This window comes from Pongo pygmaeus, chromosome X (genome assembly GCF_028885625.2).
Source record: "Pongo pygmaeus isolate AG05252 chromosome X, NHGRI_mPonPyg2-v2.0_pri, whole genome shotgun sequence".
In the NCBI taxonomy this organism is placed as follows: domain Eukaryota; kingdom Metazoa; phylum Chordata; class Mammalia; order Primates; family Hominidae; genus Pongo; species Pongo pygmaeus.
This window is the reverse complement of record NC_072396.2, coordinates 30,135,006-30,154,530: the sequence shown is the minus strand read 5'-3', so window position 1 is coordinate 30,154,530 and position 19,525 is coordinate 30,135,006. Positions and strand designations below refer to the sequence as shown.

Below are 19,525 nucleotides of genomic sequence, written 5' to 3'. Positions count from 1 at the left end.
CTCCTATGACCCAAGACAAAATGTCTGGCTTTCAACAAAAAGTGCAAGGCACACCAAAAAGAAAGATAAAACATAGTCTGAAAAGACAAAGCGAGCATCAGAATCAGACTCAGGTATGACATTGATGTTGGAATTACTAGAGAATTTAAAATAAGTGTGATTAATGTGTTGATGGCTGTAGGAAAAAGTAGGCAAGATTCAAGAACAAATGAGTAATTAAAAGGAGATAGAGGCTCTACGAAAGAATCAAAAGGAAATGCTAGAGATCAAATACATTATAACAGAAATAAAGAATGCCTTTGATGAGCTCATCAGTAGGCTTGACACAATGAAGAAAAGTCTATTGACACTTAGTCAATAGAAACTTGCCAAACTGAAATGCAAAAAAAAAAAAAAAAAAAAAAAAGGAGAGTGAAGAACATGAATGAACTTAGTACACCGGGATTTTCAGTTTAAAAGTATTTGCTAAGGTATTTAATCATACAGTAAATACAGATTTAGGGCATTTAGAAAAGGATTGCTAAAGTATGAGTGAAAAGATTTTCATTACAACAATCAATAAATCCTGGCCAGTAGACAAAACATTCAATTTGGTAAAATGAGTGAAACTGTTGCACAACAATGTGAATGTACCTAATGCCACCGAGGTATACATTTTAAAATGGTTAAAATAACAAATTTTATGGTATTTATATTTAACTAGAGTAGTAAAAATAATTTTAAAAGAATGAGTGAAACCATGGTATGTAATGATATAGTTGTCCCATTTAGTTAGTAAAATCATCACAGAAACCTACATACCCATGCACGAAAAAACAAATGTGTGTCTCCTGAAAAATAAGTTAAAACTGTAGGGGCCAAGGGTAATATTGACCCTTCACCTGTGAAGGTTTGAAAATTAACTGACAAAAGGCAGATCAATAGGAGAAATGGCATATAAAATGTATTTTAATGTGCATGTCACAGGGGAATCACAGGAGAATAATGACCCAACAACACAGTGGAGTAAAAATGTTTATATATTCTTCTTCATAAGGGGAGGGGAGGTGGAGGAAATGTGGCAATTTGAGGGATAGTAAATATTTTTAAGGGAAAATGAGTGAACCTGGAAAACATACAATGGCCTGGAACAAAGCCTATTGGGCCTGCAGAGCAGACAATGGCTGGTAAATGATTCTCTTTGAAATCCTGAATGGGACTGAAATAGAAGACAATGGTTTTTTGAGAAAAGTCTGTCCAGGTGTGCTGACAGACTTGTCTTTCTTCCTGCAATATGTGTTAAGTTAATGAAACTCAGGGAAGGGACCAGAGGTAACTGTTTTCTTCTTTGGTGGGTCCAGGCTTCAGGCTGATAAGGGAACTTCAGAGAAAAGCTTCATCCTGTGCTTTGAGAGAGACAGAAGGTTGAGAGATGCTGGGATGGGTGGGGTGGGGTGAAAGAGAGACCTTGGGAATGTTTCTTTAGTCCAACATGTCAAAGTGCCATATTGTGGGGTACCGGTTTTTGAGCCCCAAGAAAGCATCTTTTAAGGAGATGAATATATTAATGAGCTTGATTGTAGTAATCCGTTCATTATGTACATGAATATCAAAACATCATGCTGTATACCTTAAATAATATACAATTTTAATGAGAAAATTAAATAAAGCAAATTTGAAACTGCAGAAATAAGGCCAATAAAATTGATATTCCAAGGGATTAACAGACATTTAAAGCAGTTTTTAAAGATGCCTTTCATGGACTAATTTACAAAATTATATTTATTGAGCTTCCATTATATAATAGTTACTTTCCTAAAAGATCATCATATGATATTCAGAAGAAAAAAATTTTAAATTATATTCTATACTTTTGGATAGGTATTTCTGACAATTAGTCTTCATATTCAATTCATCAGCAAGTAACAAAATATATCTCAACTCTGTCCACTATTCCCATGGTCCCAGTAGCACTATTCACAATAGCCAAGACACGGAAACAACCCAAGGGCTCATTTATGGATGAATGGGTGAACAAAATGTTGTATATATATGCAATGGAATATTGTTCAGCTTCAAAAAGAAGCAAATCTGATACATGCTACAACAAGGATGGGCCTTGAAGACATTATGATAAGTAAAATATGCCAGTCCCCAAAAAGACAAATAGTGTATAATTCCACTTGTATGAGGTACCGACCGAAATCAAATTCATAGAGACAGAAAATAGAATGGCTGTTGCCTGGGGCTAGAAGGAGTGGAAGTGGGAAGACGTTTAATGGGTACAGTTTCAGTTTTGAAGATATGATGGTAGTAATGGTTGTACAACCATGTGAATATTCTTTATACCACTGAACTGTAAACTTGGAAATGGCAAAAATGGTACATTTTATGTTATGCGGTTATTTACCAGTAAAAACAATCACCCACAAACAAAATCTGTGCACTTTTCTTGTTTGCCTTTTGCACCATCTAAATTTAAGTGATCATCATCTTTTCCCTGGACCAGTAAAATAGCTCCCACTCATGTTTGACCCACTTCCATCAACTGCACAATGCCATGAGAGCAAACTTTTAATTGGTATTTATTTAGTTAAGTGAAGAAGTCAAGAGAAAAAAAAAAGTTAAGGATTTTTAAAGAAACCTTTGTGCTTATAATTTTTTTTAATTGGGAATATGATTTTCCATTTTTAATAGGGCAGAGGTCTGGAATACATATACTTTACTTGGATTGAGTAGAATTTCTAAAATTAGGCCTGGCGCAGTGGCTCACGCCTGTAATCCTAGCACTTTGGGAGGCCGAGGCGGGCAGATCACAAGGTCAGGAGATCAAGACCACGGTGAAACCCCGTCTCTACTAAAAATACAAAAAAGAATTAGCCGGGCGTGGTGGCGTGTGCCTGTAGTCCCAGCTACTCGGGAGGCTGAGGCAGGAGAATGGCGTGAACCCGGGAGGCGGAGCTTGCAGTGAGCCAAGATCGCGCCACTGCACTCCAGCCTGCGCGACAGAGTGAGACTCCGTCTCAAAAAAAAGAAAAGAAAAGAATTTCTAAAATTAAATTAGTGATGCTTTTTAGACACTAAAATGTATTACATTAAAAGAAGTTGTAAAATCATATCTTACTATATCAAAGAGAATTCTGTACATTTAGTTGTTCACGAGAATTTTTTGACACTAAAATATATTACACTAAAATATGTAATACTAAAAAATTATAACTTGGAATTTCTCCCACTCTTTAAGAGAGGGAAATATCTAAAGGCTCTAAGCTTCTTAGTAGGAATTACTGTATAATGCATACTTCCGTATATAATAATTCTTAAATGGTGGGATTGAACATTTTAAATATTTTTGATAAGCTGAAATATAGGGTTTCAAAGTTGTTCATCTTACACGATTGGCATTATAAAAACTAAAAACTAAAACTTCAAAGCATCTTTTATAGTTAAAGAAGTCAAGTTTTCATCCCAACTTATTTAAAATTCCCCAAAAGCATTCTTTCTACCTAGAAAGCCATATGCATAACAAAACAAGTTTCCCATTGTTACAGGAAATATTTGCTCTGCTCTCCTTTTGTTAAAACTTTTCTAATAAAAATAATTTCCATTTTTCCATAAAACACAGTAGTCCCTCTGTACCCACAGGATACATGTTCCAAGACCCCCAGTCAATGCCTGAAACTGCAGACAGTATCGAAGCCTACATATACTATGTTTTTCCTATACATATGTACATATGATAAAATTAAATTTATAAATCAGGCACAGTAAGATATTAACAACGATAACTAATAATAAAATAGAACAATTACAACAGTATGCCAGCATCACTATGCTTGTGCTTTGAGGCCATTACGAAGTAAAATAAGGGTCATTTGAACAAAAGCACTGTGATACCATGAAGGCTACTAAATGATGAAAGAGTGGGTAGCATGTACAGCTTGAATATGGTGAATAGACAGAGAGATGATTTATGTCCTGGGTAGGACAAGCAGGACAATGCAAGATTTTATCATGCCACTCACAATGATGTGCAATTTACATTTTAGAAATTATTTCTGTAATTTTCCACTTAATATTTCAGATTATAGTTGACTTCAGGTAACTGAAACCACAGAAAGAGAAACCAGGGATGAGGAGAGACTACTGTATATGCAAAGAAAAACCTACACATAAATAAATAACTACTAGTCTCACTTTCCGGCCAAGAACTCCAATAGACAGTTTTCAAGGCAATAACACTCTATTCATGTTAATGAGATTTTATTTATGATGTGATTTATTGAAAATAAGAACTTTGTAAAAACATTTTGGAAACCCCTTGATGAATAAAGGCAAACAGATAACAATATTGCATTCAATGTTCATAGCCTTTATTTCTCATTGGATTTCCATTGTCACCTTATCTGCATAGTAATAATATTTTCTATTCTTACTGAGATAAATCATTATGAAAATTCAGTTATACAATTTATCCAAAATAATTTTATTTTGTTGACTTGCTTTAAAATAACAAAAGTGAATTTATTTTTATATCCAACGGTTGTCATTGAGAACTTTAGTGGAGAAAATGCAATCATTACAATCAGTATGCTTATTAAATGGTGCTCAGTGAGTAAAGATTCATGCTGATAAATATATTTCATTAAAAACCTTTCACGTATGTAACTTACCTGCACATTGCGCACATGTACCATAAAACCTAAAGTATAATAATAATAATAATAATAATGATAATAAAAAAAAAATAAAATAAAATAAAATAAAATAAAATAAAATAAAATAAAATAAAAACCTTTCACGTTTAATTTTCTATTTTAAAAACATATATTAGTTATAGAAATGTTCACATATTAGTGTGGCATATTGCAATAGTCAAAATGCATAAACCGAAAAGCTATTTTAACATATGGGTAAATTTAATAGATATATTTCTAATTTATTTCATGAAGTTACTCAAACAGCTAAACTTAAAACCAAACTGGTTCTTATGTGCAAACATAAACCTGTGCAACTTTTATGTGATCTTCAGGTAAAAAGAAAATGACAGCATTGAAAATCCATTCAATAAATAAAAAGCTAAAACCAGATGATCATCAGAACTAGTTTCACACACATTAAGTGTTCCTTGTCAGCATAAAACCTGCAGCATAATACGAGAAATAAAACATTTAAAATGCTTAAACTGCTCTCTTCATTTGCATAAGCAAGGAACAAGTTAGGGTCAAAGGACAGGTGTTTCGTTTCAGATCTCATTTGCCAGACTTGCAACACTAATGAACTAATGGTGTCATTTGACTTGAAATGGAACAAGCGTATCACCTGTATAGCTGAAGATTGTAGAAGGCAAAGGTGGGGAAAATAGACAGAGAAGTGAGCATGAATATGATTAATGCTAATGTTCTATTTTTTATCCTGAAATTTTGCAGCATTTATTTTGAAATCGTATTCAGAAGAATGTCACCCACAGTGACGGTGAATATGAAATTGATCTTGTTTCTCTTAAGGACAACTTGTCTGTCATATCTTTTTTCTAGAACTACAAAAACTTGTTCTCTACACAGATTATTGATCACAATTAAAAACAATGACTGTTATGGCTTCACATTATGCTTGCTTTTCTTCATATTCGGAACCTTATTTAGTGAACTGATTCATATAGTGTTCTTTACTAAAATGCAAATTGTCTTTAAGAAAGCAGGGAACCCTTTTCTTTCCAATGACATAGATTTAGAGTTTAGATAATGCTACCGAAGATGAAAGTATTTTTAAAATAGGCCAAAGTAGTCATTTCTCTATAATATTGGTTATCAGCTTAAATAAAATATTTCCCAAGAGCTTAAGTGTAGAACTAAGCTTTTCCAGCATTTTTCCATGATTCTATAATCATAGAAAGTACCCTTTGAGAATCATTTTGAAAAATTAGTTATTCTCTCTTTTTACATCACTTATCATCAATGAGGTTCTTATTGTTATTTTAATATAGACAGTCCTTCATTTTATAAGACTCTCCCAAACATAATAAGACTTTGGGCATCACGGACCTTAGACATCAAATATCAATAACAATGAGTAATGCAGTTAAGGAAGCATAGAGTTAAAACATATTAATATGTAAGTTACAAAAGAACTCACGAAAAAGTTAGTATGCTAAAAGCTGCACAAATATAATTATTTATAAAAAATTTTTAATTGAAGAGGTGATTTTATAGCAATGAAATGGGTTATATTCACATTTAATATGATTAATTATCTGTGATTTTCAATTTTCAAAATGAAAAGGGCAAATGCTGACTTTTTTGGTTTTCTAGTGTCAGGTACTACTAGTTCTAGCTGTCAGCCAAAAATATAGCAGACCACATGTCTTTAAAGCCCAAAGCCAACAAATATCATTCCCCTATTTCAATGTCACTGAAATAAATGAAGGCAATCACATCACTGCCTATTTGGAGAGCTAAGTAATCACCTCTGTCAGACCTATAGCTAGATGAATGATACAAAATCAGCAAAAAGTGTAAGTTACAATATTGCCCTTAAGCTCAGCTTTCAAAAGCACGAATTAGCAGGAATATGGGACAGGAGAAGGCTCAGGCTCATGGAAATGGAAATAACTCGATCATTTTTTTCTTTTAGGTACTTCTGATAACTAAAGTGAATATAATATACCTTCAGTTACTCTGAAGGTGAGAAGAGGTTGCCTGAGAAAACAATGGATGACATGCGGTCAGGGGAATGGATTGATCACAGTTTTTAGAGACTGGGAAAAATGACAGGAAGAATTTCAAGAATCTTCTGTAGAAATTTTGAAATAGAACAAGTATCCATGTGCCTGGCCTATCTTAGCTGGTTCTAAATAGAGGCAAAGAAATGGCAATTGCAATTTATGTATGTATATTTTTATGTCATATTTATATATATATTTCTTCGCAGAATGCAACATCACCATCTTAAAAAGGACACATGCTATTTCCCTTTTCTGGAAATATTTATTGATAAAGACAAGCTCTGATGCCTTGAACTCACTAAAGTCAGGCTGTATAGTTTTTGAGAGTTAATAACCCCAATAGAAAAGGGTGAAAAATGCTGCTGCCATTACTCTTTCTTCTTAAGGGTTCTAAAAAAGATGTATCAGAAAGAATATGTGGGTTGGTCAAGCAATGAATACCTACTCAGTAAAAATACAAAATTAAATTCTATTGGTCTAGATACAGGGTTTCTCAACAGCAGCACTATTGACATTTGGGGCCAGATAATTGACTTTGTTGGTGGTGGCTGTCCGCACACTGGAGGATATTGCTGCAATCCTGGCCTTTACCCACTACCAGTAACATCCTCCCCGCAGATGTCACAACCAAAAGTGTCTCCAGACATTGCCAAATATCCCCTGGGGAACAAAAATGCCTGCCCCGCGTTCAGGAGCAGTGGGAATTTCTAGTAGGGAGATTAAAAAGCAATACTCAGAAGGGAGAAAAATAGACTTTATCCTGTAAGTAACATTAAGATAGAAACATTTTATAGAATTCCCATGTACTTCTTACCCAAGAGAAAAGAGTGGTTTTGTCCACCAAAAATAGTTACAAGAATGTTCATAGCAACTTTATTCATAATTATAAATAATGGAAACTACAAAAATGCTCATTGACACCAAAATGAATAAATAAATTGGAGGATGTACATACAATGGAATACTGCTCTCAGCAATGAATAAAGTGAACACTTAACACAGAGCAAAATGAATGGATTTCACATACATGACACTATGTGAAAGAAGCCAGAATCAAAAGAGTGATGTATGACTCATTTATATGAAGTTCAAAATATATAAAACACAAGAAGTCACAAGTATTTACTGTGGGGAAGAGGAATGGCTCTTTACCTGGAGGGGCATGAGAGAGGTTTCTAGGGAACAAGGAATGCTCTAAGTCTTGATTTGGGTAGTGGATGCATGGATGTGCACATATGCAAAAATTCATTGGGATATACATTTAAGACTTGTGTTCTTTATACCACGTAAGGTATTAGTAAAAAGTAAATAACTTAAACTATACACTGGAGGCAGTAAATGAAGAGAAAAAGACTCAGGAAAACTAGCATGTTATTTTCATTTCTATTTTATGAACATTTGTTGTCCAATAGATAGATGATAGATAGATAGATAGATAGATAGATAGATAGATAGATAGATGATAGATAGATAGATAGATAGATAGATAGATAGATGATAGATAGATAGATAGGAAGGATTAGTTTTCCAGGGCTGCAGTAACAAAGTACAACAGACTGAGTGGCTTAAGCAATGGAGATTTCTCATAGTTCTGGAGGCTAGGAGTCCAATATCAAGGTGCCAGCAAGTTTGGTTTCCTCTAAGGTCTCTCTCCTTGACTTGCAGATGGTCCCCTTTCTGTTGTGTCTTTATATGGTCTCTCCTGGGTGCATGCCTCCTCCTGGTGTTTCCTCCAAGTATCCTAATTTCATCTTCTTATAAGGATGACAGTCAGACTGAATTAGAGCCTAACCTAAGGACCTCATTTTTAACTTAATTACCTCTTTAAAAGCAATCTCTCCACATACAGTCACATTCTGAGGTACTGGGGGTAGGGCTTCAATATTTGAGTCTTAAGGGGTTACAATTCCACCCCATAACACAAATGGACACACACACACACACACACACACACAGAGTCATCTCCACATTTGAAAACACTAGTAGGCTTCTGCAAACCTGCTAAGTGCCAGGCATTGTTCTAGGCAATTAAAACATATTGCTTTAATTTTAATAACATTCCTGAAAAGTAGTTATATTACGAATACCCACTCTGCAGATTGGAAAAAAGGTCCAGAGCAATAAGTGATTGTCCAAAGTCAATTAGCTTTTAGCTGGCTAAGCTGAAATACAATGTCAGGTTTCTTCACCTCCGAAAACTCTTACTGCTCCATGCCATCTCTTCTACCATTTATATGCACACAGATACACACAACACTTGAAAGGTATAAGTGTTAGTATGTGAATTCTAAGTAGGTTAGATACTTTTTTCACAGCACTGAGCAACTTTTGATCGTTTACGAATCCAATCAACATGAATAAGTCGATATGCAATGAGTGGGGACATATATACTGCAAATTCAGTATTATTTTGGTTTTGTATTTTTCCATTAACTGAAAACTAGGTACCATAGCAACAGAACTGGTTTAAACCAAATTCCCATGAAAGAGAACTGTTTGGCAGGAATAGATTTTAAAATCTTTCTGCACATCCAGAGAGAGGAAACAAAGGGCTGGGCGACAAGCTAAAATGTATAAAATTAACCAAGTCCCTGAACCCTTGCTACAGGAGAAATTTAGGTAAAAATATCTATGTGACTATAAGACTCAAAATACTTTTGAATGCTGCTATTGTATAAGCATATATGAGACATGTGAACAAAGAATCAACTTTTAAAATCTTTTTTTGGTGTGGATTTTGAAACCCAATGTTAATCATTTTGACGCTTCTGTTTCCTGTGAGATCTGCATTAAGTTCTATAGATTCCCACCCCCACACTCTGGCATGAATTTCTTACATTGTCTACTCCTTATCATCCCATTGCTGACACCTCACTAGGTCACTGCAATGGTCCTTTCCCTGACCTCTCTACCTCATGTCAGTATCTGCAGAAAGATGTAGAAGGGCTGCAGAATCATATGGCAGGGGTCAAAATTTTAATTCAACTATCCAACAGGTACAAAGAAGCAAACATTATCATCATTTTAGAGATAAGAAAATTGAGAAACAGAGAAAGTTAAATGACTGTTGAGTTTTATATATATATATATATATATATATATATATATATATATATATATATGCCTTTTGTTTAAAAAGATATTAAATGCCACCCTGAAATGATTCGGACAGCTAGTCACATTTTGCTCTCTAAAGTCATGTGTTTCAATTATTGTGTTCGCACAGGGAGAGAGCCTAGATTAGGTTTAATCTCATATATGTCTTTTAAAAAACGCTTTAGAACACCAGATAATCCAAGGAAGGAGGGCTACTTATTTTAATAAGAAGGGATACCTTCTTTCATTAGGCAGTATTTTCATCTCTCATCCATCCATTCATCCATCCAATTATTCATTCTTCCAACATATTTATTAAACACCTACTAAGTGCTGGGCATTATACTCGGCAATAAGAATGCAATGGAGAAGAGAGGACAGTTACTGAGTATCATAAGGGACCCTGCAGACTCAGAGAAAAGATAAATATACCTAAAGATACTTACAGTCATCAATAAATGCTGAGAGAGAGAGAGAGAGAGAGAGAGAGAGAGAGAAATGAACAGATTGCTATGGTCAAACAAAAAGGTTGCTATTGGGCAATTAGCTGACACAGCTGTATGAAAGACAGACTGGCCAATATTTGAAAATGTGAACTCTGAGTTTTTGGCCTCTAGACCTGAGTTATGTCTTTGTTTATTTACCCTAGGTCATTCCTAGGGATTTACAACTCTAGTTTCCTCCTAAATATGTTCCAGTTTTAGTCATTCAAATCAAGCATTAAAGTAATTCAGAGGAGGCTGGAGAGGAGTCCAGAAATGTTTCCTGAAAGACATGAGGTTTCATTTCCGTATTATGTTAACTGAAAGCAGCTCCCAATCAGGAGCCTAAGTCTTAATATCGGAAAATCATAAACAACTATTTATTAAACAGGCATCAGATATGCTCAACACTGTTTATGGTAGTGCCTCATAAAGATTAGGGCATGTTACTGCACACAGGGAATTTACTTTTCAGTTGTGGAGACAAAATTAGCATGTAGGAAATAATTAGAGAATGATTAAGTGCTAAACTATGTGTTACTCTCCATAGGGATTTAGAGAATTAGAAAGATTTTGGTGGGCTATATATTCTGACATATGGTTAGATAGAAAAAGTAGTTTTATCTGAACACAAATTTTTCCACAAGCCCACTGGTCCAAGTATAAGGTTGCTATTAGATATTTTTGGATAATAATCTCAGAACTACTTGCTGTAAAGTGCAGGCCTATTGAAAGTGAAAAAGTCATGCTTAGTACCACTGGTCATAATTATGGGCTGCATGGACTGCTAACCAGAGACCCGACTGGAAAGCAAGAAGTGGAAGGAAATGAAGCAGCACGAGCTTTCCCAGGGTGATGAAAGCTGATATCCCTGGTTTCAGTCTCACACTATTTGGACTAATTTCACTGGTGAATGAAAAGCACGTAGAACATCTGATTTCAGGTAGGCTTTCTTTCTATAATAATTCTGAATATAAAAGCATCCAGATGGCTATAAATTCGTGTTTTGAGCTTGGATGTTTTGGATGTTGGTGTTTTCTGATGCATGCTCCTATCCCAGCCAGTAAGGATACTGTGCCTCATGACTTTACCAGAGATCATTGTTTACTTTTGTAGATATATATTAAAAGCAAATATATTCCATTCCCAGATGTTCTTTTCTGTATCGAAATTATTTTTTAATTTTATGTCATTTTTTTTCAACTTTTATGTTAGATTCAGGGGGTACACGTGTGGGTTTGTTACCTGGGTATATTGCATGAGGCTCAGGTTTGGGGTTTTAATGATCCTCTCACACAGGTACTGAGCATAGTACCCAATCGTTTTTCAAAACTTGAACCCCTCCGTCCTTTAGTAGCCCCCAGTTTCTATTGTTGCCTTCTTTAAATCCATGAGTATCCAATGGTTAGCTCCCACTTGCAAGTGAGAACATGTGGTATTTGGTTTTCTGTTACGGCACTAATCAATTTAAGATAATGGCCTCCAGTGGCACCCATGTTGTTGCAAAGGACAACATTTAATTCTTTTTATGGCTGTGTAGTATTCCATAGCATAGATAGTATATATTATACTTTCTTTATCCAATCCACCTTTGATGGGCACCTAGGTTGTTTCCATTTCTTTGCTATTATCAATAGTGCTGGGATGAACATGTGGGTGCATATGACTTTCTGGTAGAATGACTTATTTTCTTTTGGATATATACCCAGTAATAGGATTGCTGGGGAGTAAGGTAGTTCCATTTTAAGTTCTTTGAGAAATATTCAAAGCACTTTGCTCAGTGGTTGAACTAATTTACATTCCCACTAACAGTTTATAAGCATTCCCTTTTCTCCACAGCCTCGCTAGCATCTCTGGCTTTTTGAGTTTTTAATAATAGCCATTCTGACTGGTGTGACATGGTGTCTCATTGTGGTTTTGATTTGCACTTCTCTGACGAAGAGCGATGTTGAGCATTTTTTCATGTGTTTATTGGTCACTTATATGTCTTCTTTTGAGAGGTGTCTGTTCACGTCTTTTGCCTAGTTTTAATGGGGTTATTTGTCTTTAGTTTGTCCAACTTTTTACATTCCTTATGGATTCTAAATATTAGATCTTTGTCAGAGGTATATTTGCAAATATTTTCTCCCATTCTGTAGGTTGTCTGTTTACTCTGCTGACAGTTTCTTCTGCTGTGCAGAAGCTCTTGAGTTTAATTAGGTCCCACTTGTCAATTTTTGTTTTTGCTGCAATTGCTTTTCAGAACTTAGTCATAGATTCTTTGCCAAGGCCAATGTCCAGAATGGTGTTTCTTAGCTTTTCTTTTTGGATTATTAGAGTATGAGCTCTTATATTTAAATATTTTGCCCATCTTGAGTTAATTTTTGTACATGGTGAAAGGCAGGGGTCCAGTATTATTATTCTGCACATGGCTAGCCAGTTACCCCAGCACCATTTATTGAATAGGGAGTCCTTTCCCCATTGCTTATTTTTGTCAACTTTGTCAAAGATCAGATGACTGTAGGTATGCGGCTTTATTTCCGGGTCCTCTATTCTGTTCCATTGGTCTATGTGTCTGATCTTGTACCAGTACCATGCAGTTTTGGCTACTGTAGCCTTATAGTTAATTTGAAGTTGGGTAGTGTGATGCCTCTGGCTTTGTTCTTTTTGCTTAGTATTGCTTTAACTATTCAGGCTGTTTTTGGTTTCCATATACATTTTAGAATAGTTTTTTTCTAGTTCTGTGAAAAACGATGTTGGTAGTTTAATAGGAATAGTGTGGAATCTGTAGATTGCTTTCGGCAATACGACCATTTTAATGATATTGACTATTCCAACCCATGAGCGTGGGATGTTTCACCATTTGTTTGTGACATCTATGATTTTTTTTTTGCAGTGTTTTACAGTTCTCCTTGTAGAGATCTTTCATCTTCTTGGTTTGATGTACTGTATTTTTTGTCACTATTGAAAATGGGGTTGCCTCCTTGATTTGGCTCTCAACTTGAACGTTATTGGTGTACAGAAATGCTACTAATTTTTGTACACTGGTTTTGTATCTTAAAACTTTATTGAAGTCAATCAGTTCCAGGAGCCTTTTGGCAAAGTCATTAGGGTTTTATAGGTGTAGAATAATATCATCCATGAGGAGATATAGTTCAACTCCTTCTTTTCCAATCTGGATGCCTTTTATTTCTTTTACTTGCCTAATTGCTCTGGCTAGCACCAGTACTACATTGGAGTAGTGAGTATATTGGTCCATTCTTGCACTGCTATAAAGAAATACCTGAAACTTGGTAATTTATAAGGAAAAGAGGTTTAATTGGCTCATAGTTCTGCAGGCTGTACAGGGAGCATAGTGGCTTCTGCTTCTGGGGAGGCCTCAGGAAACTTATAATCATGGTGGAATGCAAGAGGGGAGTAAGGTATTTCACATGGCAAAGCAGGAAGAAGAAAGAGACGGGGAGGTGCTATGCATTTTTAAATAACCAGATCTCCTGAAAACCCACTCACTATACAGTCCCAAGGGGGGACGGTGCTAAACCATTCATGAGAACTCCACCCCCATGATCCAATCACCTCCCAACAGGCCCCACCCCCAATATTGGGAATTACAATTGAACATGAGATTTGGGTGGGGACATAGATCCAAACCATATCAGTGAGAGGGGGCATCCTTGTCTTGTTCAAATTCTCAAGGGAAATGCATCCAATTTTTGACCCTCATAGTACTTTGAGGTATGTTCCTTCAATGTCTAGTTTCTTGAGGGTTTTTAACGTGAAGCAATATTGGATTTTATTGAAAGCTTTTTTCACATCTATTGAGATGATCACATGGTTTCTGTTTTTAATTCTGTTTATGAGTGAGTCACATTTATTGATTTGAATATGTTAAACCAACATTGCATCCCAGGAATGAAATCTACTTGATCTTGGTGAACTAACTTTTTGATGTGCTATTGAATTCAGTTTGCTAGTATTTTGTTGAGGATTTTTGCATCTATGTTAGTCAGGGATATTGGCCTGTAGTTTTCTGGGTGTTTTTTTAATTGTGTCCTTGCCAGGTTTTGGTATCAGGATGATGTTTGCTTCATAGAATGAGTTACGGAGGAATGCTTCCTCCTTGATTTTTTGGAATAGTTTCGGTGAAATTGGTACCAGCCTCTCTTTTCATGTCTGGTAGATTTTTGGCTGTGAATCTACCAGATATTCTTTTAAGAGCAAAAGGAGTTTACAAAATCTGAAGCATGTTGCAAAAGAAAGGCAGCTATTTAGATTGAACTTCATCCCCGAGTGACCTATATCTTGCCAAAATTGTATTTTGTGCTTTTAATTTATAATCTTTTATGTTGAAGTTCTATTAGTTAACTAACATTTTTGACAGCAATCACACACTTAAGGTAAATTGTTTTCTAGCTGAAAAGAGAGGTGAAGACTACACATTTGTAAAATAAGAATAGTGGTAATTTGGGAGGTTACTAAATTGCTTTGAAAAAAAAAAAACAAAAAAAACAAGCCTCGGCCAGGAGCGGTGGCTCATCCCTGTAATCCTAGCACTTTGGGAGGCCGAGGCAGGTGTATCACCTGAGGTCAGGAGTTCAAAACCAGCCTGGCCAAAGTGGTGAAACCCTGTCTCTACTAAAAATACAAAAATTAGCTGGGAGTGGTAGCAGGCGCCTGTAATCCCAGCTACTCGGGAGGCTGAGGCAGGAGAACTGCTTGAACCTGGGAGGTGGAGGTTGCAGTGAGCCGAGATCACCACTTCACTCCAGCCTGGGGCGAAAGAGCGAGATTCCGTCTCAAAAAAAAAAAAAAAAAGAAAAGAAAAGAAAAGAAAAACCTTTAAGATGATATATTAGACATTTTGCTATAATATAAATCAAATTTACTTTGTAGTTTTCTAGGGACTTTATATAAAGTTGTACTGACTTTCAAGTTACTTTTAGTAATAGGCTTTTTTTTTTGAAATGGTTTATTTTACAAAATAATATATTTTTAATATTAAAAATCAATATTAAAGTGATATTAAAGTATGGACAAGAAACAATAAAGATCAGGTAACTATTTTCCCAGCTATCTCTAAAATCCATATAGAGAGATAAAGATGGACATTTAACAAAATATGATTTTAGTAAACACGGTCATATATTCTGAATGAAATATAGTTAATGCAATTGTATCTGCAAATAAATTAAGAAATAATATGAAGTGAAATAATTACTAGTTTCTTAATGGTCAGTTTACATGTCTTAGAAGTTTAGGAAAAATTAATATGGAACAGCATTAAGAAATCAGTTTTACTACAATTATGATATTCTAAAATGAGTATTTCTTCTTTTTTTTATTTTTTTATTTTTTATTTGCATTAGTTTCTTTTATTATTATTATTATTATTATTATTATTATACTTTAGGTTTTATGGTACATGTGTGCAATGTGCAGATAAGTTACATATGTATACATGTGCCATGCTGGTGCGCTGCACAATTTTAAGTCAGACTGATTTATTTCCTGCTGTGAAAGGAGAGAAAATAAGCTTCTTGCCTCTCTTCAACATGTTCCCATTTTTATTATATTGATTCACTTTTTCAAAGTTTATAATATTTACATTCTGTTCTACAACTGCAACCCTCATAGTCTTTATTTTCAGTTTTGTATTTTTTGTATTCACAGCTCTTCACCAGGTTTTTTTTGTTTTTTTTTAACCAAATATTCATCATTCCCCAACTTTTTGTTTTGATCTGTTTTCTCTTGATTTGATCTTAATTGTTTGCATTTTATCATCAAGTAGTCCTTTTACTCCAATAAATGGGGGTGCTAAGATCTTGTATGCTTGTTATTCTCCTTTTATATTCTGCATTTATTCCTTCCTTACATTGTTCCAAATAATAAAGGGTAGAATAAAATCACCCAGATATTTCTATTCTGAAGTCTCCCTTCCTTTTTTAACTGGGACAGATTGCTCAGTATTGGGACCCAACAAATAGCTATAATCGTGAAGCTTCTCTTCACTGCTCTCCTCTTTTTTGGTTTACTCTTTAGTTCTGATAGACAACGTCATTAAATAATATTCTAAGAAAGGGTGCCATGAAAGAAAATATTCAGTGTTTCTGCATATCCAAATATGTTTTTATTCTGTACTCACACAGGCAAAGTTTGAAAACAATATATTTGTACCTGTTTTTTAGTCTCTGACCACATTTCTAGCATGTTTAGAAGAACTGAAAACAACTTCATGATCCATGTGATTGATGGAAAGTAATAACACACTTTTAAGAAAATTATATGTGTACTCCACATGCCAATTTTAAAATTATAAAATTTGTTTATATACTCTTATTATATAAGCCATTGTTTATATAATAACGCCATTGCTTATATAATAAAATTGTATGAAGCAATAAAAAGCAATATATGCAGTTGCTTATATAATACAATTTTATCAAGGGTGTGTATTCTATCCTGCTTCCCCTAACTCCTACCCACCTACTCAAATATTTTCCTAATATCCATATGTATATATATATTTAAAGATCAGTTATTTGTATACTTGATAACTATTTCCTTTTATTATTACTTGAAGAAACTTGAATAAAATTTGTTTCAAAATTGCTTAGTTCAACATATGTTTAAAGGTTCAAGAAGAAAAAGTATTTATTTAAGAAAAGTTTCTGACACTAGATCCCAGCATCAAGCCCTTTACCAGGAAATATTAATTTGTTTCCCCAATGATATAATGGGATTTTATCCTACAATTTTTTTTAATATTCTGACCACAAACATTTTTCTTTCTTCATCATTTTACTTAAAATTACTGCAAAGATAAGCATCAAACCTTCACATTTTTCTGACAAACTTATTTCTTAATCTTTTGCCCCAATGCTGTGTAATGTTTCTTTTTCATTTTCATTTTGTGACTTCTTTTCGCCTGAAAAATACTAACGAAGCTATTTGGAGTAGACACGTCATGAACAGATTTTTCTTGTCCATATCTCATTTGTAAAATCAAACTAGATACTACTTTTCTGAAATACTGATATTTGTAATTCATTAATGTTTCTCTGAAGTGATTCTCATACTTGTTTTAATGCTTCTTAGTAGTACACCATAAACAGTAGATTTCTTTTATTTACTTTTGAAAATTGTTCTCTTAAGTTCCTAAAAAGCAGGGACTGAATCCATTTAACAATAATTCTAAAGCCCTTAGCACAATGCATAATCAAAAAGGCTTTACTGCTTAGGTTAATGATAACGTTGTGCTCTTGTACAACTATTAGAGCCGTAGAGGCTCTGGGAAGCCACTGATTTAGTTATTTAGTTCCTGAAGGACTGCAGTACATTTAAACTAACCCAGGAAAATAGCTATGCACATTTATAAAGTCTTCTCAGAAAGCAAGTTTGAAGCTTTTTCTGAGTAAATAGCCCATTCTAACATTTTCAAATCATGACAGTCCATTTGTTTCTAATGTCAATTCCCCGTTTTAAGATAATTTTCTATTGTTCTTGTTTTTACCGTGATGCTATTACTCATTTTCTTCACATACTAAGTACTAGTTAAATATTTTATCAAGATCCTCCTTTCTCTGTTTCTTGTGTTCTCCTTAAGCAAACCCTGAGATCAAGATTTGTGTAAAAGTGACTCATTCCAAACAAAGAATGCTTCCAGGGAAAGCCAGTAAAAACATGAAATGATTTATCAGTAGGAAAATTTCCAACATTTTACAGGAAATTCCCAGGCTTTTGATCTCCCACCTGGAGGAGTGGGTACAGCATCAGTAGCCCTAGGATGGCACCCCACAAAGAGCCTTTAGTGCTAGTTGATAAAAGTGAGAGCACAGAAACCAGAGAGAGGGTAGACAACAAAAATCTTCAAAAGGGATCTGAGAAGATCTGGGCAGAGATAGGCAAAACAATTGTCCTTAACCTTATACATTTTTATGCATTAGATATTTTTAGTATCCTCTCAATCTCCCCCTACTTTTACTTTATCTGTAAAAAGGTAGTATTAATCTTATTATCTGGGGGAAGTTTGCTCATCTGACAACTGGTAAAGATAAAGATAATAGTGTCTATTTAGTGGGGTTCTCATAGGAATAAAGGGAGTTAACAATTTTTTTTTTTTTTTTTTTTTTGGAGACTGAGTCTGACTCCATTGCCCAGGCTGGAGTTCAGTGCCACAATCTTGACTCACTGCAACCTCCACCTCCTGGGCCCAAGCCATCCTCCCACTTCAGCTTCCTAAGTAGCACGGAAAACAGGTGTGGGCCACCACACTCGGCTAATTTCTCTTTTTTTTTGAGACGGAGTCTCCCTCGTCGCCCAGGCTGGAGTGCAGTGGCGCAATCTTGGCTCACTGCAAGCTCCGCCTCCCGGGTTCACGCCATTCTCCTGCCTCAGCCTCTCGAGTAGCTGGGACTATAGGCGCCTGCCACCAAGCCCGGCTAATTTTTTGTATTTTTAGTAGAGATGGGGTTTCATCGTGTTAGCCAGGATGGTCTCGATCTCCTGACCTTGTGATCTGCCCGCTTCGGCCTCCCAAAGTGCTGGGATTACAGGGATGAGCCACCGCGCCCAGCCTAATTTCTCTTTTTTGTTGAGATGAGGTTTTGCCATGTTGCCCAGGCTGGTCTTGAACTCCTGAACTCAAGCCATCCTCCTGCCTTGGCCTCCCAAAGTGCTGGGATTATAGGCATGAGTCACCACACCTGGCTGGAGCAATATAGGCTATGTATTATTATCATCATTATTATTACTGCTGTGATTATTACTAAAAAACAAGCAACTAACCTGAAACCCCTCACAGACATCTGGCACACAGAATATAGTCAGATTATCTCATGTTTACTCCACTTTTTATTCCTTATGACATATACATATTTTATTGTGCATATGGTATTATGATAACTCTAGGCATAGAGTTCTAATGCCTTTTGGTCAAACTGTTGTCATTTTAACTGAATGTTAAATGTCACTGTCCTTATGATTTTTGAGTTTTAACAGAGGGCTCGTAAGTCAGAAAAATAAAGCAAGCACAAACTATTTGCACATCCTAAAGAGAAGCAACAGTGTCTTAGTCCATTTTCTCTTGCTATTACAGAATATCACACGCTGTAAATTTATCTGTAATTTACAGAGAAAATAACTTTATTTGGCTCAATTTCTGAAGGCTGGAAAGTACAAGAACATGAGACCAGCTTTTGGTGAAGGTCATCTCATGGTGGAAGGGCAGGAGAATAAGAGAGTACATGCAAGAGAGCTTCCTTTTATA

General features: G+C 35.1%; 1 protein-coding gene across 1 annotated transcript in view; it reads right to left on the bottom strand.

Moving 5' to 3' along the window:
- The window catches only part of IL1RAPL1 (interleukin 1 receptor accessory protein like 1), a 1,314,427-nt gene that overhangs the window by 413,502 nt on the left and 881,400 nt on the right, over positions 1–19,525 (bottom strand). The window lies entirely within an intron of this gene.